This window comes from Schistocerca gregaria, chromosome 4, assembly GCF_023897955.1.
Source record: "Schistocerca gregaria isolate iqSchGreg1 chromosome 4, iqSchGreg1.2, whole genome shotgun sequence".
NCBI lineage: Eukaryota > Metazoa > Arthropoda > Insecta > Orthoptera > Acrididae > Schistocerca > Schistocerca gregaria.
In genome coordinates this window covers 298,754,324-298,775,931 of record NC_064923.1, presented here as the reverse complement: position 1 = coordinate 298,775,931, position 21,608 = coordinate 298,754,324, and positions in this window count along the sequence as shown.

Sequence of the window (21,608 nt, the reverse complement as noted above, 5' to 3'; positions counted from 1 at the left end):
GAGACCTCACGCCCCACGTATTGAGCAATTCGGCGATACGTCCACCCGGCCTCCCGCATGCCCACTATACGCCCTCGCTCAAAGTCCGTCAACTGCACATACGGTTCACGTCCACGCTGTCGCGGCATGCTACCAGTGTTAAAGACTGCGATGGAGCTCCGTATGCCACGGCAAACTGGCTGACACTGACGGCGGCGGTACACAATTGCTGCGCAGCTAGCGCCATTCGACCGCCAACACCTCGGTTCCTGGTGTGTCCGCTGTGCCGTGCGTGTGATCATTGCTTGTACAGCCCTCTCGCAGTGTCCGGAGCAAGTATGGTGGGTCTGACACACCGGTGTCAATGTGTTCTTTTTTCCATTTCCAGGAGTGTATTTAAAACCAGCAACTGAATAAACAAATATTTGTGATCACTGCAGATTTTCACAGTGCTGAACTGCTGTCACCTCCAGAGTGACACTGTCACTATTCATCGAAGGATCTGTCCTGCTTTTCAAAACTATGTTACAAAAGTGAATTATAGAAGAAAAAATTTATACTGATACTCCCAAGCGAAACGCTGTCGTAAATAAACTGAAGTTTGAAAAACAGTGTGAAATTTCATCCAATAATTGAAAGTTGAGAAAAACAAAAAGAAAAAAATAGATTTGAAACCGATGAAAAGCAAGAAGAATATTCATTAATGACTGTTTGAGCACTTCATACTTCACCGCTGGAAAAAATAAGCTAGACGTTGATGAAGCAAAATTCATCTCTTAAGAAGTAAATCTTTTTGAGGATGTGACCCGAGAATTGTGCGGTATGTTCAATACGTGGGCACTCCATGAATGTACAAGCCCTGCTAAAAAGATTTATATTTGCGTCTTTTGTCAACAGGATAAGAGTGTTTTACAGTAAGTGATCACATTTTTCGATAAATCACTGTGATTTAAAAACAAATTTATGCTACATTATTTTACGACTGCTTTACGAAATTTTATAAATAAATTGTATCGCATTTGTTTCACAGAATATTTTCAGCGATGTCTCAATATATATAGGTCTAGGTCAAATTTTGATCACACGTATAAGTTGTGTCAACTTGCACATATTTTTTCAAAATTCCAAAATAGGAGAATAATGGGAGTACGTTACATTTCACTATAGTGGTGCGAAGCAAGACACTTCAAAGTAGTGTTTAATGCAACAGTCTGTACTTCCTACCGAACGTGACTTCTCTCTTAAAAAGTAAATTTATGCTCCTATTTAGACAACTACAGCAATTTATATCGTCCTTTTGCTTCTCATATGATCAGACCAAAACTTAGAAATCGTAAAGCAAGTGTTAGCATAAAAAAAATAGGCTTATGTTTTATTGACACAACTTAAATTGTTTTACGGGTTCTAAGTTTCAATCCGATGATGGCAGTGACTGGAACGACATTATTAATTAATACATATTTAGCAATGAGGGCGGTTTTATTCACGAAACAGAACTGTTCTTATACATATAAGAATGTTAAATTTTGCATCCTCATGATTATTTCATCGATATCCACCAGAAGAAAGGCTGTATAACTGCTTGGTATTGAGGTGACGTACGAGGAAAGATTACCACGTACGAACACATCTCACAGAATCCCTATGAGTGTCGTTAACAAGGATGTTACCATGCTACTGTAGTGAATCATTTCTGAATATGCAGTTTTAGTAAATTCAAGTGAGAGAAATGTTATATGAAGAAACGATGATTTCGGCAGAGTTGTCTAGAGGGCAATTATTCTGTTGGCGTCTTCATGCTAATGGTCTTTTCTTTGTAAATAGCACGTGTACATTCTACATTGACATTAGGCTCCATTTCGATATTATTTACAGTCAAAATACACTTGTGTCTACTATATCACGACTCAGAACAGATTATTTACAAAACTGGCCTCACGAGGAGCCAAAATCAAGTGCAAAGATATGCATATTCCACACATAAATTTCAAAGTAATTCCAGTGATTCAAAAATACAGTGCTAGAAAAAAATTAGTACACCCATTTATAGGTTTCCGATTCACTCCAGATTTATTATTCCAAGAGAGCATATGGATTTCATGAAATGATTACATTTACAGATAAATACCACAAACAGTTCTGAGGTACCAAGCATCGACACCTGCTGAAACACCCACATTAGTACGTGGTGCATCCTCTGTGGAGGATGTGGGAGTGCGGCAGAGCGGTATTAAAACGTTCGCTATAATGATCTGAGTGAAGCAAGCTGCAAATTAATGTACATCTACCTCAGTACAGCGTTCGTTCATCATCCGTTGTTCTGCATTCTTAGGTACTATGTAGACGATATTAAAAGCAGCGTTGAAGAAAACCATCGCCCATAGTCCGTGTAACTCAGGTAACAAAAGAAACCTGTAAATCTCTAATAATAACGGGCAAAAGTGAATGCTTCCTTCCTTCTTTGAAAATGTTGTCTTCCCGATACTAAAGTTTCATATTGTCTTTTACTTATGGTGTCAACAAGCCCACATTTACGTCGATAGCACATGTACTACAAGTTTATGCAGCTTATGTCACACGCAAGACAGCCAGAAATATACTAACGTAAGTCCAACCCAAAATATTAGGAGATTAGTATAGTCAATAATCTGCTACGAAATGAGTTTCACACTCGGTCCTTTTCAGTGGACTGCTCAAAGGAAGGTGGTCGCCAAAAACTCTTCTGTAAATGAATACTGAACACTCCACGCAGAGTTCTTCACAAAGTCCGATAGATCCACACGCGGTTTTCTCTATAAAAAACACTCCTAAATCTCCCAAACTTCAAAGAACTGTCCGTAAATGCATCTGCTTGCACGGTGATATAAATCGAACGCGAAATGACAGTCACTTCTTCATTTTACAAATAACTTTTTCAGACACGTCCAACAAGACCTGCGTGTCCGACAGCGAGACTACGACGCCCTCAATGCCGCTGCTCACAGCGCATATATAACTTGGTAGAGTGCGGGAAAGACCTCACTATGATTGGTTGATCAAATGAACAGCCAATCAGATCAGTCTTTTAAGATTATATTCGCGCCTAAACTGTTTTACTCTAATCAACATTCACTGATGCATTTACGTCATTCTGTGCTGCAAATGTTAATAAAATATTCCATCAAACCAAACGAAAACCAAACTACTCTTGAATTAACCTTAGGAAAACATTACTCTACGAATAACTGTTCTGGCTACCGTGGAACAAAAACAAGTACGCTAGGACAATCATCATCATCAATGTGTGTACAAACATCTTTCCCACGCTATGATTGCGTAACGCATTACATGAAATTAATCCTGAAATTTAACGTATGTCCCACGTACACACTCTCATTTACTCCCACAACGACATAAGACACAAATAATAATTCTACATGAATTTTATATTACGAAAATGAAAATTAAAGCTTTACTATGAAAATCTCAATTAAATAATTCTGAACACTGACAGTTCTATTTATGTTTTCAAATAATACCAAATGATAAACTATTACAGTTCCTAACTGAATTTACTTCCCTAAAGGTCGGTTAAGTACTTTTTCAATGTTTTTTATATCTCCGAAACTATTACATGTAATGGTATCAAATTTTCACACAAAGTTCGTCTGAATAACAAAAAGTCATGTACCAAATTTGAAATAAAACAGCTAAGATTAAAGGTAGTTATTTAGTTTCTTAGGTGAGGTGCATAAGTGATTTTAGTATGCGCCACATTGAGCATTCTCACGGTCCGCTTTAGCGACAGATGTGGCTGTGACGCATACGGCAGGCCACAAGTCGGCAGCCCCCGAACGCTACTATACTGCAGGCTTCCAAGACAGCTTGCCAATACGTAACAAGAGTTACTGCAAAAATCTGCAGTTGAGTAATAGTTGCCGCGCTACAGGGGGACAATGCAAGCGCCGACTCTGGTATCGAACTATCGTAGAGATGACGAATACTGTCCTGGGCTACGTCATTCCATGCCTGCTCCACCAGTTCTGTAAGAGTTGTTGGCTGACGGGTTGTAAGAGACGTCTGTCGTCCCGCCGTATCCCACCGGTGCTCCACTGGAGACCAACCCAAAGATCGTGCTGGCCAGGGAAGTTGCACCACGTCTTGCAGAACACGTTGACTTTCATGGGAGTGTGTGGTCGAGCATTATCCTGTCAGAACAACACACCACCGCCCTGTTGCAAGAACGACAGAGGAACGGAACTAACGACATTCTGCACGTACCGAGCGCTGGTTAGCGTCCCCTCCAGAAGCACCAAAAGTGAAAGAGAGTTGTAGCTTATCGCACCCCAGACCAAAAGGCTCGGGAAGGGGCCAGTGTGTCTTGGACCAATGCACTCTACGAGAAAGCATTCACTAGGCCTACGTCCTATGCGCAAACGACCATCACTTGCGTGCAGACAGAATTTGCTTTCTCGCTGAGTACCACGGAACGACATTCCATCTGCCTGCTGGTACTTTGACGGCACCAGTCGAACCGTGCACGTCAATGCCGTGGCGTGAGTGGAAGACAGCCGGCCGCTGTGGCTGAGTGGTTCTAGGCACTTCAGTCCGGAACCGCGCTGCTACGGTCGCAGGTTCGAATCCTGCCTCTGGCATGGATGTGTGTGATGTCCTTAGGTTTAAGTAGTTCTAAGTCTATGGGACTGATGACCTCAGATGTTAAGTCCCATAGTGCTTAGAGCCATTTTTGAGTGCAAGACAAGCTAATGTATGTGCCCGTAGCCCCAATGCTTACAACCAGTTAGCAACAGTTCCCTTTGACACGTCTGGGCTCAAATTCCCTCTTATCTGTGCCACGGTAGCTGTACGATCTGCCATTGCTGCCCTTACTATACGACGATCCTGGCGGGCGTATGTGCTGCGTGGACGTCCAGAAACTCGTCAACGGGTGTGAGAATATTCACGTGGCCACTGATACCAGTTTCGTTGCACAACTGACACAGTACGTTCAACTTGTGTGGCAATTCTACGACAGGATCATCCCAGCACTCGGAAGGCCAAAATTTGACCTCCTTCAAACTCGTTCATTTTATTGCAGGAAACATGCCTTACCGTGGCACTGTTGCCTGCTTGCTTCATACGTCTGCGCCACTCTGCGCCTTCTGGCTGTGAGCATTCACTGTTAAACGGTAGACACAAATGCCGGTCTGGTAGCTACGCGACTACGCTCTCTACTGAAACCATTATCAGTACATCCGCTATCTCAAGGTAGCATATTCATTCATCGGCTCAAAATCGACGTCGTCGTTCCAGGTGTACTACGTTTTTATTTCGGTAGTGTATAAACTTTGGCAAAAATTTGTGCAGAAAAATACAGAAAATCATGTGTTTTATTAAATAAGTTCTGTTTGTTTTATGTTTAAATTAACCAAGTATGCACCAAGATGAAAAGTTTTTCAGAGTTTCCAAAATATTTCATTCAAACACACAGAAAGTTTTCATTAGCTTCAAAACGAATGAAGAAAAACCAAAAAACGGGAAATATAATAATGAACCACTCTCCCTCGCCAAAATAGACAATCGTACAAATACGAGAGAAAAAACAGTATCGGTAATATCAGCAGAGTAACCAGTCATCGAGATATTCAGTTTAGGAAAGATAGAAAGAATCAAGGATTGTTATACAGGCACATTGCAAACTACGAAAGGAAATTAAGTTGCATATACTACAAACGAAATGTTTGCTCCATTGTGTCTTATTTAGGTCTATAGACTTTCTCTCAAACAATAATTCGAAAAGCCGACTACGAGGTCATTATAGCAAGAGTATAAACTGTAATTGGGCAAGGCTGTTGTTTTGAAATGTGACCTTACTTCTTTAAAGTTATCGTACGCCAACCCAAATGGAAAATGTTATAACGTGAAACACCAGTCCGATATTTATAAAACTCTGTGGAGATACTCATCACCTACTGTGTTTTAAAACATTAAATTTTCATTCAATTTGGAACCAACTCCCATTATCAAAATCGGTGTGGGGTGTGACACCCACAAGCACGAATTCACTCCTGCATACATTGTGTCATGGAAGCAAACAGCATCTGAATATCATCTTGAGAAATTTTTTGCCATGCCTTAAACACATGCTGTGTCTCTTCATGAATATACCTGACTCGAGAGTGGCATGAAAATATATATCTTCCCATCCCATCCCAGCGTAATGGGTGACACAGCTGGGTCCAGGAAAAACAGTCAAGAATCTGAACATTTTTCAAAGCCTTTGTAGTGTGAACTGCGGTGTGGAAATTTGTATTGTCTCACTAGGATATGCAATGGCATCGAAGCCCTGAAGACACAAGCGAGGATTCACCTCCCTTTAAAAAGTTACCTGAACAGCCCTGTTGTCATATTCCACTGCTTCCTCACTCAATGATTCCAATAGCTGGAGAGGTATGTGTCTCGACAACCGCTGCTTTCTCTGGCATGTCATCGGATCATCTATGGACACTTTGGCTTCTTAGTGACAGCCACAGACAGGCGTGAATCTTCTCGTTGAACTCCACAGAATACTACTCAATATCTCAGTTGACTCAGAGTGCACAGGATGGCAAACTTTGTCGCCTTCAGTATGGTACCAGAGTTAAGCAACGCATCGAGACTTCAACACTTCAAGCCATCCTACAGTGTTCTGTTCCTGATGGTTCGTGTTGACTTTCTGCGTGTAACCTCTCCCCAGATTTAAGCTATTTGTCTTCCTTGTGTTCGTCAGAGTTAGTCGAAGAGTTCTGTGATTTTCTCGTGTTGTACTCCTTCTGGAAAGACCACTGTGTACACTTCTCGGCACAGCACTGTCTGGAGTCCATCTCGTCATCGCTCATTTTGCTGCCCTCGCGCACTAGGCAGTAGTCTGAGTGATCTGTCGGTAGACGCTCCCCTGTTCCTCACGTTAATGACTCGACGATTTTCGAAGTCCGAAAGTTAGTAGCGATGTATACGTTCACGTTCTCTGGGGCTGTTGCGATCTCACCTTTGAAGTTCCAGCAACTTTCACACACCCAGCTTTTCACGTACAGGAACATTTCTGTATACTGAAAAAAAAGTTCGCATAAGGTTGAAATTTTAATCAACATATCAAACAGGCTTGGAAATATTGGAGTATCACTTTGGTAGTATTCATTCAAGGTGTTCATGAAGTAACACCTCCTCTTTCCAGCGGTGGATTGTCATCCTTAATCCAATTCTTTTAACCAGGAAAACCTACATTTCTACTGTTGTATGACAATTTGAATCGCATCCCTCTAAGAGTGGTTCTATTGCCTTCAACATAATGTTACCTCCCTCAGCCCGTTTAGCCAAGGTTCCAACATCCACATCTGCATCAACAGCTCAAAAGCCACTTCATGGTAGATATATGTAGACTGAAACAACGAATGAAAATTTTTACTAAGGATGGTATTCGATCCCAGGTCTCCTGCTCAACAGACAGATGGGCTAACCACTACATCACCCTGGCACAGTGGCTGTGACAATTGAACAGACTACCCTAGTATACCTCCCTCCTCAATCCAAATTCTCATTCACACCTTCCACTTGGTACTCCCCCTACACTTGAACAGCACTGCGGAGTTTGTTCGAGTCTAGGGGAATGCCAAGTGGGCTGAGGCGTGACTGTCAAATTTCATTGAGAAGGGTGGTGTGCTAGGGTAGTCAGTACAGCTGAGCAAAGCCCATGTCCCAGGGTGGCCTACAGAGTAGGAGGCCCGGGTTCAGATCCTGGTATTGGTACAAATTTTTGTTTGTACATATATGCATCATAGATGTTTGTGACGTGTATTAGTTTCATTTGACTTCATGGTATTTTGTGGCACCACTATCTATTCATGTACTATTTATGTACGATCCTCAAATGGTAGGCAGGTACATCGACTGCCGTCAAGCCTCCGTATGAGCAACAATTACTCTGCTCTCCCCTTGAAAGTCATTTTGAGAGACGGGTATGAGGGGGAACAAAGTGAAGTAAGACTCTTCTTGGAACATGTACTCTCGATGTTTCAACAGCAGCTATCTGACTCTGAAGTTGATTGAGGAATTCTAACACAATTTCAAGTTTACTAAAGGAGTAACGATACATGTGTTTCGCCTTTCGATCTTCTCTATAAAATCTAGGTTATAGCTCTACTATACTCATGGGCAATATTCCACTCTTGTTGAAATTTGTAAAGGCCCTTTACTTCAATACCATACGGTAGAGTTTTATAGCTTGGAATTCTTCTCATTCTTTAGCCTGTAACCAGCTCTGTAATAGAAATTTATTATGTTTTCTTTTCCCAGTTTGAAATGATGGGATTAACTTTCTGTGTGCTCGCCTTTTTATGAATTTTAAGAAATGACTGCAGAAAAATGAGATTTCTCAAAACATGAAAACATGTTCCAAGTTACAACACGGTCATGTAACTAGGTACAAGTATTCTATTGAACTTCAGAAGTGTAACAATCGAGAAAATCGTGTCAGTACAATATTGAATCGTCTATCTGTTGCATTATTACTATACTACACACCAATAAACACTAAATGAAATCAAACCAAGCAGAAGTATTATCGAAGACCTGTCACAAGTTATATACATTTCGATATACAAGCTACTGACAAGTAAAACAAACTTCAAGTAAATCTCTTAAGACATTAAACAAATTCAGTTCATTTGCATGTATGACATGTTTCATGGTAAAAGAGCTTCCTCTGCTTCCAGATACAAGATGGTACATGACTGGTAAAGTATCGCTTAACTGTTCACGTTATATAAGTAGTTCGAAATGTATAGAGCGTTATACGACCATTTTTGTCAAAACCGTCATGTACTATAAATTAATTTCAATAAATTCTTAAGTCCAGCCAATCTCAATTAAACCAAAGTACAAGGGTACAATGATCATTAAAGTTAATGCCAGCTATTACACAGATAGTAGGTTTGGAACAATATATAGCATACGGGCTAAAATCTATCAAAGAGGCACCATCGGATTTCTATCGCAATCAATGGCAGGCCATTGTATTGTGTTTTAACATGGGCAGTAAGCTGGTGTAGAAAAGGCATTTCACAAACATACAGTAAGGAATTGCTGCCTCACAATACTCTAGCCTCTGTAGGAAACCAGAATTCTGGGAAATATTATACCCAAAGCAACACAAAGATAAAAATCTGTGAAGTGGTGTGAGTTGCGAAGCCATCCGCCGATTTTGTATCTAAGAACATGGGACCCACATTTTGCAGCTGGTGCCAAGCTGACTGCATAATTATTGTTCATTCTGTTAGAAAATACGTAGTGTGAGTGGCTACCGCTGGATAAAATCAATGAAGTCTAGAGTGAAAAAACAGAAACTGTTTTGTGTGTGTGTGAAGAGCACCTGATCGGCGAAAACATGAGATACGGCAGTTGGTGGGACTCAGGAGCTAGTTGTTTCTGAACTCAAGCACCTAAAACTCACATGATTGGTTACTTTCATTTAATGATACAGGGTACTTTTCTGGCTTATATAAAAATCAACCTCTATTTCTTTCAGGTACTGTTTATTTTGTTTAAGATTCACTGATCCTTTTTTATATCATGTAATGCAGCACACTTTTTAAACAAACTAGAAGTATTTTGAATATTTCTGAACCTACATAGGGTTATTGAAAAAGTTACAAATAAACTGATGCAATTTTTTTCCAAAATGCTTCCTCAAATTAAGGTACCTATAATCCAATGTTATATAGTTGAAGAATACCAAATTTTTAGCAGGTAGGCATGACATGATGGCTGAGGTACTGGAAATATTTAATTCCACCTATTATGTATATTACAAGGACAAAAATCATCACATCTTACATTTTAACTTTTATGATTTTTTTTCCTGGTAAAAATGTTATTTTTTCTATAATTTAGTTGATTCTGCAATAAAGCTTAGGTCTACTGCGTAAGTATGGACTATTGCAAGTTACAGAAAAAAAGTTTGAGCAATGCTTTAAAAGCTATAGGAAATATTTGAACCTGAATTCTGAAAAATGCAACTTGTGAGAAATTGCGAATGAAGGTATGAGTCCAATTAAACTGTGCCTCAGAACATTCCTGAAGCATAGTCTTCATCCTTCACGATTTCTGCATCTTCAAGGTTCCTCTTGGCATTCCTTTTAGCACTTCTTGCCTCTTTGTTAACTTGAAGAGCGAATCTTTCAGCTCCATCCACCCATTCTCTGTCACACGCAAGCAACTGATCCTCTATATTAGAGCCACATTTTATGCCTAAATTTCTCAGAACTTCCAACCTTCTTATTACTCTATCATTGAAACATACCACTGCATCTAGTGTACCAGCTTTTAATGTATTTATGTAATGGTTGAAACTTCCATTTGTATGAAGACATTTACTAAGAAAACCAGGGTGATTCAGATCTCTAAAAATGATTTTATTTCATTCATAACAGGCTCATGAAGAAAATGCTTATAATGGTATATTTGACCACCTTCTTATGATTTTTGGTAACCACACAAAGAATCTGCTCCTTTAGGGCAAAGTCCGTGAACAGAGTGGTCATTTGTGGACAACGTACGAAAGTAGATGGCCCATACATCTTTTCTCATTGCTGTAACACCATTCAGAGGTGCATTTCGTCTAATGGCCAGTCCATAATAACTCAGAAGAAGGTCTACTTCAGATTCTGTCAATCTACCTCGGCCAGACAGAGATTTTCCATCAGACAGCAACTTTCCTTTCATTTCTCTTCGTGGTTTCCTTACCTAGCATCCATTCTCTTTTACACATGTCCACAACACTCCAGTTTTGTTACCAATGTGTCACCATAAACACAGAACTCATTAATTTTATTGAAAGCTTTAGAGTCCCCATGGGCTAGATACTTTGTTCATCTAACATTACAGATGGGCACCGACCTCTGAAATATTTTTAGAGCTTCGTCACACTCCATACCACTTAACCATCGTAATATGTCCTTCAGTGTTACCATGGCAGTTGTGGCAATAGTTAGAAACGCATTCAACATCAACAACTTTTCCATTCTTCAGAGAAGTAGCACTTACAACGCCATTGAAGGAATGATGTCCTCGATGTTGTCATGTCCCATCAAGTGCAACAGCAATGCCCCTGATTCCACTAATATTTAATATTCATAGATGCTTTAGAAACAGTCGTCAAGGCGTCTAAAAGCCTAATTTTGACGCTAAACCCTTTCTGCTACTTTGTTGTTTGGTTATTTCCAGACATCCTACATTATCACATTGTTTACATTTCACCACTTCCTTTATCAAAGAAGGTAATATGCCCACACCAACAACAACAAGTCCACTACAAACAGCGTCATTGTTAACACAAAAATATGAGTCACCAGGAGGTGTGCCATGTCGGAGTTTCTTTCCTGAAGAAGTGATACATATGTTACTTTCGACAGTGTGGCTTGCTTTCTTTGTGAACTGGTTACCACAGAATTTCCTGTTATTGAATTTCTTGATGCGTGGCATAGTTCGTGTTTATTGCACACTAAAGGTATGTATTTCCGCAATATATGTAGCACGTGGGCCACAAACATTCAGTAACACGTGAACAAACTGCTACAGCAAAACAAAAGTAAATACTAGGAAAGATAATCATTTACAGGCAGTAGAACCTGCTCGTTTAGCAACATATACAATGTATGATATGTATAATCGCTGGAAACAGAAAGTTCACAGTGCCTTTCGAAATAATACTGCTTTCTGTAACAGACATAAAGGGGGCGTGACGGCAAACTTCACTGTAACTTTAAAATTTTGTTTATTTAGGTCTTTTTCATTTAAAACCCAATAATTTATATATAAATGTAATGAGGAAAGACTATAGAATTTAATAAAGTCATAAAAAATTTCGATTTTTCCACTATTTATAAGTACCCTGTATCCTTCAACTGTGTGTGGAATGGAGATGCGCCGGCCGCGGTGGTCGTGCGGTTCTGGCGCTGCAGTCTAGAACCACGGGACTGCTACGGTCGCAGGTTCGAATCCTGCCTCGGGCATGGGTGTGTGTGATGTGCTTAGGTTAGTTAGGTTTAAGTAGTTCTAAGTTCTAGGGGACTTATGACCTAAGATGTTGAGTCCCATAGTGCTCAGAGCCATTTGAATCATTTTTTTTTTTTTTTTTGGAATGGAGATTGTTGCACTATTATAACTAACGCGACTAGAGACCGCTCGGAAGAACCACTGTCACTGATGAGCAAAATTATGCAGATGGAAAATTCTACTTCCTGCTGGTAACGCCCTGTGGAACTCACCATCCAAGACACGCGAGGAGACACTTCAGCCGATAGAAGGACATCATTTTTGGGAGTGCAGCCCTCAGTGCAGTCCACCTTAATTGGAATACTGAGCCACTATAACTGCCACTCGCAGTCACCAGTAACGCTAAGGATGGTGAGCCACTGCCTCGTTCGCAAACGAAGTAATCGGACGACCACGGAGTTTTAAGACCAACGTTATAGCCTTTATGTTTGTGACTGCAGTATGTTTATTAGCAACTTCGAACTCAACATGCGCTCAGTCAGAACTGTGCGGCTGGTCCCGGCGGAGGTTCGAGTCCTCCCTCGGGCATGGGTGTGTGTGTTGTCCTTAGGATAATTTAGGTTAAGTAGTGTGTAAGCTTAGGGACTAATGACCTTAGCAGTTAAGTCCCATGATATTTCACACACATTTGAACTTTTTTTGTGCTTAGTCAAGTTAGTGGATGCATACATGATTCTTCTATAGTTCTTCTTTTCCTCTCCGATTAACCCTTTGCAATCATTATGTGACTTCGGCGAAAGAAATCGTTCCCCCAGATGTTTAGTGAGTGTATCAATTTCACCTCAATATCATTATCTTATCTTCGCCAAGATGCTGATATTTCAGTTCGCCTGTAACCTTGTATTAATAACTAATGAACATAACTATTTTGGATCTTTGTGTAGCTGTGTTTAACCTGAGGCCCACAGCAAATTGTGATATATAGGGTGTTGTAGTGCCATCGTTTCGTTCAGTAGTTTGATGAAACTCCGTTTCATCTTCTTGCGAGTTACAGTACTCATGTTTCAGTTATGTCAGGGCCACCCCTGTTTAATAAAGTAAATTCATTAAGTAGTCCATTGCACGACCGCGCTACGGTCGCAGGTTCGAATCCTGCCTCGGACACGGATGTGTGTGATGTCCTCTAAGTTAGTCAGCTTTAAGTAGTTCTAAGTTATAGGGGACTGATGACCTCAGAAGTTAAGTCCCATAGTGCTCAGATCCAGGATCAAAATACCAGGTGAGTATTTTTTTTTTTTTTTAAGTTAGTGCTGGATTGGGTCAGGTGACAGAGGATTTGGATTCATTCTATGAAGACTTTGTGTTGCTTGACAGAGTAGATGCTGGCACAACTGCACTTTTTCGTAGTATTGTAAACAGACCATATTTGTATTCACAGGGCTGTTTCTTCGTTGGTGTTATAATGAAACATTGATAATGACTATCTGGTTGTTAACTTCCACGTCTATGGGCTCTCAATGACCGTCGATGCCTGGGTTACGATTAGCAAGAATTTTTATTGATTGTCTAATGACGCCTAGAACACTCAAAAAGCGTCACATGTAAAGGTCTTACGCAGCCAATTCGGTTTTATCTGTTCTAAAGACCTATTACGGTTGCTGCACCACTCCCACTGCAGAAGTCATGGAGTGAAGTGATTTTAATTGCAACACAAATTTTCAGTAACATATCAGCAGCCACAGAAGCTTTAACTTATAATAAACTTCAGTTTGAGAAGAATCTAAAAGATTTAGTGTTCGTCAACTCCTTCAACTCTACTGGAGAATTTCTTAGCAGAACTAAGTAATGCGGGTATGTTTTTGATAATATCACACAATGTGAATAATACATATAATCTTACTTCGGTACAAATTTGTGCAGTAATTTGATCCTTGAAAATAAGTGCTGTATGAAGTAGTATTTTTTAAATTGATGATGCGTGGCTACAACGAACAGTTTTAATTACGCGACAATTTTTTTTCATTGGCTTTAATTCACTATTCGCGAATTTTTGATTCATTTATTTTTTTACTTTGTTTTCTTACCTCTAGTTTCGAAACATCTCTTTCTTCAAATCTCATATACACGTGCGCTACTAATGTTTTATTTGTGCTGATGTTTCTGGACTGTGCAGCTCTTTGTGGAAATATTCAACACTGCACTGCACTTTACGTAATGGGCGTTGCAGTAAAGCTTAATAGATGACTTTCAGTTTCACTACATTTACTATTTTCAAAAATACATTAAGTTGTTATACATTGAATTTTGTTTTCTAATTAACTGTTGTTTTATTGGATTATCTCTGCTATTATGTTTCAAAGGTCCGCGCCCGATAAGCGGGGCAGCTTGTGTGTTGTTTTTGAAGCGGCAAATTAAGACACTGTCCGCTCTGTCTGATGATGTTCCTTGCAAGGTGTACGTACCAAAGTGTGTAACATTTTTAATTTTTGACTTGAGCATGTCTGCTCTAATCTTTTGATTATTGCCTTCTCGCAATGTAGACATTTTTTATCTTGGTTAATGTTTCTGTGAAACTTATTATTCTATGTGTTACTTTATACAGCTTTTAAATTTACATTCCGATGAAGACGTCCTTAAAGGCGTCGTTTCCTGGGTAAATGTATTAAACAATTATTTGTAACTGTTTGACTGTGTTACTTTTCCATTGAAATCTTTTGATCGTGTGTCCTTCACTTTACAAGAAATTAAACATTGTTTATTCTTTTATATGTAGTTAGTGTAGTAATAGGTGTTATTGTGTACTGGAACGCTATTCATGTATAGCGCATCCATTATTGAAGGAAATATTAATGGGGGTTCATGATTTTTGGGTTATGTTTAAGACCCATTCACTGTATAACAAAATTCAACGTGAATTAAGAGTCAAGTATTCAAGCTGTTACTGACGGTTCTGTGGAACCAGGGGCAGCATCCTTCTCAGAGGCCACAACAGATCCAATAGCAGCAACGTGAAATCAGTTCAGACGTTTGACTACTACTGTGTCCAAGGTAGAATCTAAGCTATCTGAAATGACCACGACTGTGTCGAATGTGTAAGCCCAGGTTGAAAATCTTGTCCCTAAGCAAGGTTTAGAATCTATTAATGCACAGTTTTGTGACATATCTTCAAAGCAAGAGGAAATGTCGAATGAAATAGCGCAATTGCGCCAATCACAAGAGCAATTCCTGAGCGTTATAAAGGGTTTCAGAGGAATCTCGGGAGGTGAGCACACATCAGGATAAGGTCGAATCTACGATTTGTCATTTAGATGAGAACGCGAGAAGCATCTCAACAGGCTATGAAGGGCTAATTGCAAAGAACTTTGACGAGCTCACAGAATAATTATCTGATGATCTCGAAAAGTATTCTCAGATAAAAGAGAAACAATTTTCCAACTGTGGCGAGAGAAGCATATAGGAAGTTGTTTCTGAGTTGTCTGTTCGTAATGCACCTTCAGCTAAAGGCTCTAAAAATCTATTAACGTAAGTTCGTGCACTGTGGGTCACAAACAGATAAATCAGTCGAGACTTTTTCCATGGAAATAAAAGAGGTCCAAGGGGCAATGCAGAATGCGAATATAGAGAGAGGTGGAGCGACGATATACCACAGACCTCAAGCCACGTCTCAGATAGAAGCAACCAGCAGGCGTATCAAACATTTTTTGTCAACACTTTTGAGTAAGCCAAAGGTTTTTCTGTCCCGAGCTAACTTATGTACTATGGTGTTGGTACAAGGACTGCTCAAACGTAGACAATTTAAGCCTTTCTCAGAGGAGAAGAGAACTGGTAATTAAGTTGTATTTATAAGACGATTTTATAGAGCTTTACCATGAGTGTAGACAGAAGTACAAAAGGTTACCTATGTGGCCGGAAATGTTCATGGTCATTCATCACTCTGGGCGACAAATATAATGAGGAAGTGGAAAACATATAAGGAATTTGAACGTGTTTTCTTCTCAAATTGTTGGTAAAATGAAATACAACAGAGATAAAAGAACCAGGTTTTTAATCCAGAAATTTTTTCATGCAAGAATGGAAATCTACACAAAAATTTTGAGAAATAGATGAATTAAGACTTGGGGTGAAGCAATAACACACGAAGATTTATTACAAACACTGAAGGCAAAACTGATAGTCGAACTATGTTATAAACTGACACATTGAATGAGGATAATGTGGAGGAATTTGTGTTGCTTTTGGGCTCCATACGTCGAATTCAGTAGAACATAAGGTTAAGACAGGGAGAGGGTGATGGGAGCATGCCAAGTCAGAATCAATATAACTGACGTGCATACAGCCAAAATCAAAACCATGATCCTATGGCTAACTGCTCGATTCAGCCACATTATCAGAGTTATATGAATAACGAGGAGCAGTCAATGAGACTTTCAGGGGCTCTGTGCAGAAGGTTAATTTCTGCCGATATAATGATCAAGTAGACTTGAAAGAGGAACTCTGTGCTGCTAGAAATAGGTGTGACAAGGATTTTCTAACTGCAGTAAGAGCAACTGTTCGCGTACTGTCGGTTACCTCAGATTTGGACAAAAAAGCTTCTGTAAATGTGATCTCCCATAGGTTCTTTGAAAGAGTGTCTCACAAAGAAAGATACTGCCTATTTTTTCAGTAAATAACTCTAGGATAGTTGGAGCTGTAGGCAACAAATCGTAAGCCGTAAGGAAACAAACGATGCTGACGTTAGAACTAGTAAAACCAGTAATTCAGTGGGTAATAAATTAATCGTTGGTTGTATAGTGAGACAGCATGGTATAAGTGAGAAGGATGGAGTAATCGAATTCTGTGCTGGAAAGCTTTTATTGAAGGTAGATGGTGCGTAATTCCTGCTAGACCTTTTGCGAAAGGAGGGTAAATATGATACTGCAGAGGGCGTGCATTTTATCGACTATTGATGGTAGCTGAAGTTGTTCCAGGAACCTATAACAAGATGATAATCTTTGCAATTTGCATGATCAAGTCCAAAGAAGTTAAAGGAATCAGAGAATTCCACCGCGAATGAGAAAAGTCAGTTAAACAATCCAATTAACAAATATTGTAAAGCCTTTGAGGGAAGGCCCAGTCTCATAAAGAAACACACTTGCATCCTTGAAGTCTTCACACACCAAACCCATAAAGTTCAAATCAGCAGTAGAAGAGGAGATTGATAGAATGATTGCTTGGCATTTAATCGAACCATCGAATAGCACTTAGTGCAACCCACTGTTGGTGGTAACTAAGCTGCTGTTAAGGTCTGTTTAGTGCTCCACACTCAAGTCGTGAATACTTTTATTGTTCCAGTACACACACATCTAGAGAATTAGACGAGCCTTTAAAAATTTCGCTGTGTGTAGTACTTAACCAGTATTGACATGCAAACATGGTATTGGCCAATTAGCGTGGAACCTTTTTTTTCTTTTTTGGCGCATTCGTTACTGGATCGAGACAATGCAATGAATTATCCTAATGAATATTAAATAGAGCTAAATTAAGTATACAGATTGGTAAAATGTGTTTCATACGAACTCTCGGAGCTTGAGCATGGCTTTTCCTGTTAAAGGTCCGTTCACGTATTTCTTTTAACCGTGTTTCTTCTCTCTGTGTTTAAAACTGGACTTCGCGATAAGACAACACCCGAAGACAACGGTGGATCGATCTGGACGACTTTTTGCTTAGAAGTACGGAATCTTTAGCGTTCCAAGTCACCCAACAATCCTACAATGACTAAAGATACATAATAAAACTTACATAGGTTACTAATAACAGTATATCCTGAAATAAAAACACAATTTCAAGTACGAACTTACAGTGTGCAATTGCCAGTGCCGTTTGGTTGCATCACGTAAATGTGTTAATAAAATGATGTAGTGTTGATAGCGGTGTGGAAAAATACGTCCGATTGGGACAAGACCTAGATAACTATAGGTGCCTCTTCTTCCGCCAATAATATGACGAACAAAAATCTTCAAACGTTTTCAGCGGCTGCATACAGTATTTGTACAGCCGTGGATTATATCTATGGCTCAAATTATTTCTTTATTTCATTACTTATAATTACGTTTTCTGCTAATAAATGGTCAGCATTAAAATGTACCTTTAAACTGCCCCTGAGTTGCGAGACGAAAGGATACACCTGCAGGCGAGCAACTCACTCCAAAGCTCATTGCATACCTAAGTCTACAAACACACATACATATCATATATGACATACACATCATAATATAATATTTACACAAAACAGATTTTCATTGTTTGAATGTAAATGTCGTATGACTATGACCTCTCGTCGAGTAGATTGTTTGGGAGGTGCAAGTATTTCGATTTGACGCCACTTCGGCAACTTGCACGTCGGTGGGGATGAAATGATGATTAGCACAAGACAACACCCAGTCTCTGAGCGGAGAAAATCTCTGACCCAGCCGGGAATCGAACCCGGCCCATTAAGAAGAACATTTTGTCGCGCTGACCATTCAGCTACCGGGAGCGGACATGTTCGAATGTAGCGCGTGCGCTCATAAGAGTTTTATGTTGTTATTGCGCAAACCGCGCATTGGCAGTCACGTAAAGTTCAGTACTAGCGTGACCATAGAGAAGCGAGTTCATCACACGACATATCGTTTATACTGAGTCCGCGTGCTCATTTGCACAAGACGTTGCAAAGACAACATTTATCATCATGGATTTCACAAATGTGGATTAACGTTTAAAACAGATACAGTATCCTAAAGTTACAATATTCGTTAACATGAAATTACAAATTCTTATTGCTGATAGTCTCTTTCGCACAGTACTGTGCTTGAAATGTCTTTTTGTTTTAGATATAACGTCTTTTCACACCGTGTCGTCGTTCACAGTTCCATGAACCGAAAACATATGATAACATTATAAAGGTGAGCATTGTTTACGGCAGTTAAATGTCACAGTTCGTAGTTTTGATACAGTTGCGTGTGCGCGATCAATCGTAACACGGTTTATAATTTTGCACTCGTTACACTGTTTATTTAGACTGATGTCACTGTTTTTCTGCCCTAGGTCGTACATCACCTGATAGAATACTGGTGGATTCCCATTCCACAGCGTAAGTTCGTGAAGCCATGGAAGCAGAACCTCGGACGGCACGATGGTGGCGTCGATCCTCGTTTAGACCAGGTAAGAGTGTCCGTCATTTCCGAGAATATTTTGTTCCTTTAGGACCAGTCCAAAATTCCTCCACTAGGTGAGTGGTCTTCATCGTTTTGGAAGAAAGCGACGTAGGCGCACTAGGGAACCAACGATGAATTCTTCTTGGGTTATCATACGAGTGGTAGCGCCTGATAACCCGCGAAGAATTAATCATTGGAATACTCCGAGAAAGACTGCAGTTGCACTAGGGAACCAGTTCTTGCTGTTCAGACTTGCAGAGTTACAGAGACGCAGAGCACTAAATATCTCTTTCGATGCACTCAGAAGTGTCGGAGCACTAATCGATGACAGTTTTTTCACATACTCCTTCTGTCAGGAGATATACAAATATATCTATTGACAAGTCGTTACTCAAACAATTCGTAACACGACTTTCATTTATAGTTTTTAAAGAAATTTCAATCATAAATAAATTATCACGTCTATATACATAGCAATGTATCATCAATAGTCTTTTCAGTTATGCTTTTCTGCACGCCAGTTTCCTCGTAGTTACAAGTTCAGTGACGTATAGTAAACGTTCACAAATAGTTTTAGGTTATGCAAATCTCACAACGTTTGTCATATGGGCACATGTAATAAGTACAGATAACATCTACAAGTGAGCGTTTACCATTTATCTTTACCTAAATATAGATAAATACATGTACAAACACATACGTACATATTACATATTGGCTTTACATAAACATAGAAACATATTTCTCTAGTCGTGGCACAAGTATGATTGGTCACATAGAAATATTTTTCATATAGCTTTACATAAGTTCACAGTATTTACAGTCATTACAAGTTTAGATCTGTTTTGCTTTTGCAAACCATGTCATCGAAATAGAGGAGGATCAGACACGACATCCCACACCAGCAATAAGACCAAGCACACAACTACAAATAAGCAAATAACAAAAACAGCACAAACACAAAAATACTAGCGACGAGAGTGTAAGTGTGCAATGAAAGCATGGCCTTCGCTACTCGTAAGTGTATGTGCTAAATGGTGATATGAGTACCTTATCAGTTTTAAGGTGAAAGTGTGTGGGTGTAGAACGATTAAGTATTCACGTCTGTCAGTCGTTAGTAGTCGAAGACTGGCGGGGCAGATAGTCAATCTCGTAGGCTGAAAGTAAATCTTCTTCACAACTGTATAAAAATTAATATAAAATTTGCTTTAACATTTTAAGTAGCTGCTGTAAGTATTCGGCGAAGACGACTCTCTTCTTTCTCCTTCTGCTGCTGACAAGAACAACAAAAATAAAACTCATATACTACGTAGCTTCTACATCTACATCTACATCCATACTCCTCTAGCCATCTGACGGTGTGTGGCGGAGGGTACCTTGAGTACCTCTACCGGTTCTCCCTTCTATTCCAGTCTCATATTGTTCGTGAACGAAGGATTGTCGGTATGCTTCTGTGTGGGCTCTAATCTCTCTGATTTTATCCTCATGGTCTCTTCGCGAGATATACGTAGGAGGGAGCTATATACTGCTTGACTCCTCGGAGAAGGTATGTTCTTGAAACTTCAACAAAAGCCCGTGCCGAGCTACTGACCGTCTCTCCTGCAGAGTCTTTCAGTGGAGTTTATCTGTCAACTCCGTAACGCTTTCGCGGGTACTAAATGATCCTGTAACGAAGCGCGCTGCTCTCCGTTGGATCTTCTCTATCTCCTCTATCAACCCTTTCTGGTACGGATCCCACACTGCTGAGCAGTAGTCAAGCAATAGGCGAACAAGCGTACTGTAACCTACTTCCTTTGTTATCAGATTGCATGTCCTTAGGATTCTTCCAATGAATCTCAATCTGGCATCTCCTTTACCAACGATCAACTTTATAAGATCATTCCATTTTAAATCACTCCTAATGCCTACTCCCAGATAATTTATAGAATTAACTGTTTCCAGTTGCTGACCTGCTATTTTGTAGCTACGTGAAACGGACCTATCTTTCTATGTATTCGCAGCACATTACACTTGTCTACATTGAGATTCAATTGCCATTCCCTGCACCATGCGTCAATTCGCTGCAGACCCTCCTGCATTTCAGTACAATTTTCCATTGTTACAACCTCTCGATATACCACAGCATCATCCGCAAAAAGCCTCAATGAACTTCCGATGTCATCCACAAGGTCATTTATATATATTGTGAATAGCAACGGTCCTACGACACTCCCCTGCGGCACACCTGAAATCACTCTTACTTCGAAAGACTTCTCTCCATTGATAATGACATGCTGCGTTCTGTTATCTAAGAACTCTCTGTAAAAGTGCTGTGAGGTACGTGTATTTGATAGTTGTGTATAACTAAAGCATGATCCATAGATTTGTTTGTCGTTGAGCATGGTATACTCTAAGATCAAGATGAGCATATAGTCCAGTAATTCTGTTTGTTTTGGGATACTGCAGCAG